Raw genomic sequence first — 6194 nt, forward strand, 5'->3', positions numbered from 1 at the left:
TTTCTTTTCTTTATTTTTTTTCTTTTATTTTTAGGTAACCTTTCTACTGGTATTTTAGGTAACCTTTCTACTGGTATCTTGTGGAATTTCACTTTACTGTTCTACAGACAAGCAAGCAGTGAAATTTTCCTATTAAGTTATTATTTCTTGTCTTCAACCAGAAACTCAAATTGGGTCCTTTTCATGAATCCATTTTCCTCACTGTTTACTGACATGGTTGGGAGTGTCATTTTTCACTCTGTATTTTCCTTTTATTCCAGTGACACTAGAATATTGCCTAATGATTAAAAAATAGTGTGATAGGACTAATTTAACAATGAAAAAATGGCAACCACAACAAGCAATTCACATTGCGGCAACCAAAGTGGCAATGCCTTGACCCTGTAACATAAGCATGACCCTGTAACATGACCCTATGGAGGCTTCAAACTGATTGAGCTTCCACAATGACCATCAACTACAGTGATCAGAAGCTTGCATGGTGTCCAATTGAATAATTGAGCAATGTCAGTTTTCCTGGTGAGTATGTTCACAGCAAGCATGATTCAAACACTTCTCTGGTTTGCCTCTGAGCCTTCTGTATAACACAGGCAACTGACATTGAGATAGGAGTTTTTCTGTCAGAAAGTATGTCTGATGTTTCCACAGCTAATGGTTAACCTTACTCCTATTTGAAGCCAATCAGAAGGGATTTCTGCTGCTGCTTCCCTACTGCCCATATCCAGAGTAGCTGGGTGGGCAGCTTCTGTGTTTAAAAGCCTGGGTATGGAAAGGAGAATTACCTCTTGCCCAGATTTGTGCTGTGTTCTGAAGGGGTGGAAGGAAAAATGTGCCTGCTTCCTTTAATTAATTAGAACCCCAATGGATTTCTGCAAGAGTGGCTACATATTTTCTTCTTCAGCTGTTTATGAGTATCACTTAATTGGGCTAAAGCCTGGTCAAGACTTACCGTATGCCTCAGTTTGCTGGCCAGGAGGCAGGGGGAGGCAAGAAGGAAGTTTCCCCCAGCCACATGCAATGTCTGCAGGGTGCATGATTCAAAAGGATATGGAGGATACCCTGCAGGGGGTATCAGAGGAGGTGTGTATTTAGCATAGAACAGGACTTCCTGATAGCTTCCAAATAATCTCCTCCCTTGAGCATACTTCCTCCCAGCTTCCACAATAGACTGAATGAATGCAGAACAACAATTAGACAGTTAGGACTCTCTAATTTCTTCCTATGCAAAGCTGTTTCTCTTCTAAATAAAACTATGTTATTCTTTTAAGCAGCTCGGTGTACTGCTCCTCTTTGCATTTTAAACTCTGCCAATACAGTACCTGCAAAAAGCCTTGGTTGGCTAAAGAATTAAAGGTGAACCATAAAAAGACGACACCAATAACATGTGAAACTTGCCCTTTCTTTAAGTAATGACATGTGTCCAGCTATGTTAGTGGTGACTTGTGTGGCAAGCTCTTTGTTTGGGATGACCCCTGTTCTGTCATGGCCTGGAATATGTGCGCTGCTGTTTCTTAAATCAGTCTCTGTGCCCTCTCCATCATGCACAGCGTGTCCTCTACATAGTTAAAATCATATACATGATCCCAGATAATTATTTTGGACCAGTTCAGGCTGTTGTTTACATGTCTCCCTTTCTAGAACAGTTTTATTAGAAAGAGGATAAAGAGTGGATCTCAAATCAGAAAATCTTTATTCCCTTAGTAAGATGCAAACCTGCAAAAATGAAGGGAAGGGGAAATCAAAACAACAATGTAATACAATAACACTATCCATGCTATACTAACCTTAGTTGTTGCCCAGCCAGGGTATAAATGAGAGTTCAAAGGAGAAATAGTGGAATGTAAAATCATACATTGCCTCTTCTGAAGAAAAGAGATTGGTGAACTGTGGTCTGGTGTAGGAGAAGGAAAAACCAGAACACGACTAGAGAAACACAGTCCAAAACTGAAACCAATGATGAAGCTGGGGATCAAAATGAGGGATAAAGGTACAGGAGCGCAAAAAGGGATTCAGTGATATAGCAACCCCCCTCCAAAAAAAAAACTGTGGAAATAAACCCAAATACAGAACCCACTAGACCAGGGGTAGTCAATCTGCAGTCCTCCAGATGTTCATGGACTACAATTCCCATGAGCCCCAGCCAGCAAACATGTTTGCTGACTGGGGCTCATGGGAATTGTAGTCCATGAACATCTGGAGGACCACAGGTTGACTACCCCTGCACTAGACAGTTTGGCAGGTGGATCCCGTGACTACAGAGAAAGAAGGTCCTTGAGTAGACCAACTACAAAAAGCTATGGTTCCAGTTATGAAGGAAAGGAGGGGGAAATTATTTTAGTGAAATAAAGTCCAGGAAGAAAATCAGTTTGTGGCCGATGAACTTGAGCTGCCCTTTTAAAAAAAATGTTGAAGTATTAGGTGCAGGAGGATGCACATATAGATGCAAACTTCAGATGTTTACTGGACCGCATAGGTCCATATCACTCCAATTTTGGCCTTCCTACACTGGCTCTCAATTTGTTTCCAGGCACAATGTAAGGCAGAGGTCTTGACCTTCAAAGCTCTATGTGATTTGGGACCAACATACTCCAACAATTGCCTAATCCCATATTAACATGCCTGACACCTTTGGGGACTGTAATTTATTTATTATTTTTATATAATGCCATTCTTTGTATATTTTAAGTGTCTTTATCCTGCCCTTTCCCCACAGACATCAGGTATCATTTTCCCATTCCTCTTTTATTGTCCTCAAAATTAGAGCCCTATGAGGTAGGCTAGGCTAAAAGAGAGTGGATGACCCAAAATAGCTCAGCAAGCTTTATGGCAAATGGGAATGCATATCCTGGCCTCTCAGATCCTAGTCCAACAGTTTAACCAATACCACACACTGTTTTTTTCTATCATATTGTTTAAGGTAGAATTCAAAGAATCCCAAAGTCCGCAATCCAAAGAAACAGGAATCTGATGGATTAATCATGAGTCTCTCATTTCTATCTTAGTGGAATTTAGAGCTGCAGATTCATGCTTAATCAAGCTGTTTGCTGAAGGAAGTGTTTGCTAGGCATAAGAACAGGTTGGCAGTCTCATATTTAAGGAGCATCCATAAGGATTTATCTGACAGACAAGCAAGGATGAAAGATCAGGTAGAAGGGGAGAGGTCAGTATTGTAGGAGCTGCAACAGCGAAAGCATGAAAACACTTTGCACAGCAGGAGAAGTACCTTCTAGACAACAGCTTCTTGGTACAGCTGATGTCTTGTATTATAAAAGCCTTTTCCACTCAAGACAGATGCTACCTAGAGCCCTAATGTTCACAAGCGGGTTGAGGTAGCTGATTATGATCCTGAAATGAAACACTCAGTGCCCACCGTGGCAGTCATCAATAACCCAGCACATATGCCACTCTGAAACACTGATTACTTTGAGAAAATAAAAGCCTTCCAAGTGTGTGCCAGTAATTTTAGAGTGTCATAATAATGATACTCAACAAAATGTTCATCCCCTGCTTAGTGCTCCAAGGTGTGGGAAACAGGAAAGATGAAGGTACAGGGGAACAGATCTAATTTCTGTACTTGAATCCTAGGCATATTCAACATAGAGCAGCTGAATTCTGCAATGCAGAATTGTTCAAAATCAATACATTTAATACAATGCATTGTGTTGGCCGCAATCACAACCTCTGCTGGAGCAACTGATACAGAATGGTTCTCATTGAGTTTCTATATAGCATGGGTAGCTATACTGGCTCTCTTGATGTCCATGGACCACAATTACTATGAGCCCCTGCCAGCTCACGGTAACTGTGGTCCATGTACAGGTGGAGAACCACAGTTTGGCCACCCCTGCTGTATAGTCTTTATCTCTTTATCAGATTATGGCTGAAATCTTAACAACCTTCAATTTGGAGTAAGCTCTTCTGAATAACATGGGATGCACTCTTAAGCAGACTTGCCTAGAATTAATTCCCAAGTGCCACATTATTGCCCTTTTAAGCATGGTGGAGGTCATTAATACAGAAATTAAATAAATCCAGCCTAGTTAAGAGTTTACCATGCTTTTAAAGCATGCTAGTGCTTGCACAAATCGTCCATGTGTAGTATTTAAAGAGAAGCCTACAGCTGTTCACAAGTTACAGTGAATGCATATACAATCTGTGTATAATATATGATTTTTATTTACACGGGCATTAATTAATCCTCATATTACATTCAATGCATGTACCGATCAACAAATTTAGAGTCCAGTGGCACCTTTAAGACCAGCAAAGTTGGTCTTCAATACCATGAATAAAACTTTGTTGGTCTTGACAGTGCCACTGAACTCTAAATTGGTTCAATTCCTTATTGTGTATAAGACTACTACTATTAATGATGCTATTCTATGTAAGATCACCAGTCACCATTCCATGACATCGCTGTACCCTAAAATGACCTGCTTAATGTTCCAGCATTTTACTCATGCACTTGTTTGAAACGAACACACAAAGACTAATAGCATAGATATCATGTGTATACATCCAAAGAATATGAGAGAAGGGCTATTGTTTTTCATAAAGCATCATGATTTAGGTGTGGTATATTGCTTATGCCAGCATGGTGTAGTAGTTAAGACCTATGGACTCTAATTTGAAGAACTTGCTTTGATTCCCTTCTCCTCCACATGAAACCTCTTGGGTGACCTTGGGCCATTCATAGTTCTCTCAGAACTCTCTCAGCTCCACCTACCTCACAAGGTGCCTATTGTAAGGACATAAAGGGAAGGGGATTGTAAGCTGCTTTGTGAATCCTCAAGGTAAAAAAGAGCAGGGTATAAAAACAAGTCTTGTTAAAACATTGTGAGTGTAGGCTTTAATATATTTGTATGAAATTCAGATAACTTTCTAAATTAGGAGTTTTATTGAGAAAAAAAAATAAGTTATCCCTAAACAGTTATTTAAATTCAAATATAAATACAATGTTATTTTAAATGCCTTTCATTTTAAAAAGAACCACTTATCTTTAAATCCTCTGATCTTAAAATCAATGGTGTTTCAGCTGGGATTAAATATAGATGAAGGACATAGAATATGTCACTAGACATCAGATGTAAAAGGTGAAAAAGCAGGGTTTTAGAGTTAACACTTGTAAAACACATTGCACCTTCCCCTCACACTTCTCTATGAGTGTATATTTTTGTGTAATTAAATTGCAAGGTTTTGCTAAAGAGAATTAGACCGTTCCTATTACAAAGGAATGATTGATTTAAGGAGTAGCTGCCGAGTGGGAAAGCTTTGTCCAGCAAATAACTCTGACAAGGAGAAGTGCCAGGAAATGCAGTGAAATTTCTATAGTGCTGTCTGGGAGACCTAAGAGGTTTCCAATTGGAAACATGTCACATTGTTGTTCGATTTGAAAAGAGAATGCTTTGTCATGCTGTTCTATATATTTGCCAACCTACCTTACACTTTTCTCTTGGTTCCAGTGTTCTCGGTCCTTGCCTTTGTGAAGAAATCCTCAAAACTCTGTCCTTGGATAAACAAAAGGCAACATAATTTGACCATACTTCTGCTACATACTAAACTGACTTTTGCATCAGTAAATGTCATTGATCTTCCACATGCACTTAGCATATAAGATCCTGAGATCACAGAGGTCCCCTAAAAATGTAATTAGCTTGCTAATATCACATAATCTATTTGTGTGTTATCAAGACATTTCCTTTGTGTGTGTGTGTGTGTGTGTATGCCAGTAGTTCATAATTAAGACATGATGTAATCTGGTGGGGAAATATAGCTGATTTTCCATGCCAGTTTGCCCTTCAGTAAACTGCATGGTCACCATTAGCATTCAGGCAAGTGTAATGCCATAATCTTATAGATATTATGAATACGCAAACTAGCAGGAACACTTTATTTCTGTGGTCTGAAGGAAAAAATAAACAAGCATAGATTACTGTGGGTATAGTTTAAAAAGCAGACAAAATTATTAATTTTTGTAACAGACTTAAATGTTGATTTCAATAATCTTTTACCCAAAATTAAATCTTCCTTCAATAGCCCTCTTACACAATAGATTGATTTCTAGATTAATATGTTATGACATTGTTGCTTTTCATTTTCTTTTACTAATCTATCTGCCAACACCACTTGCCCAACAAAGAAAAAACATGTTTGATGTTTAAATTGTTCTTAGCACCTAACCTGGATAGCCCAGG

At 38.9% G+C, this 6194-nt stretch overlaps 1 long non-coding RNA gene across 1 annotated transcript in view; it reads right to left on the minus strand.

Annotated features, from left to right (window-relative positions):
- Positions 1–5507, minus strand: part of LOC143840706 (uncharacterized) — a 65128-nt gene extending 59621 nt beyond the window's left edge. Inside the window, exon 1 of the long non-coding RNA XR_013232334.1 lies at positions 5439–5507. This is a non-coding gene — a long non-coding RNA (uncharacterized LOC143840706). The remainder of the gene's footprint in view (positions 1–5438) is intronic.
- Positions 5508–6194: the final 687 nt, after the last annotated feature.

Source organism: Paroedura picta, chromosome 6, assembly GCF_049243985.1.
Source record: "Paroedura picta isolate Pp20150507F chromosome 6, Ppicta_v3.0, whole genome shotgun sequence".
Lineage (NCBI taxonomy): Eukaryota > Metazoa > Chordata > Lepidosauria > Squamata > Gekkonidae > Paroedura > Paroedura picta.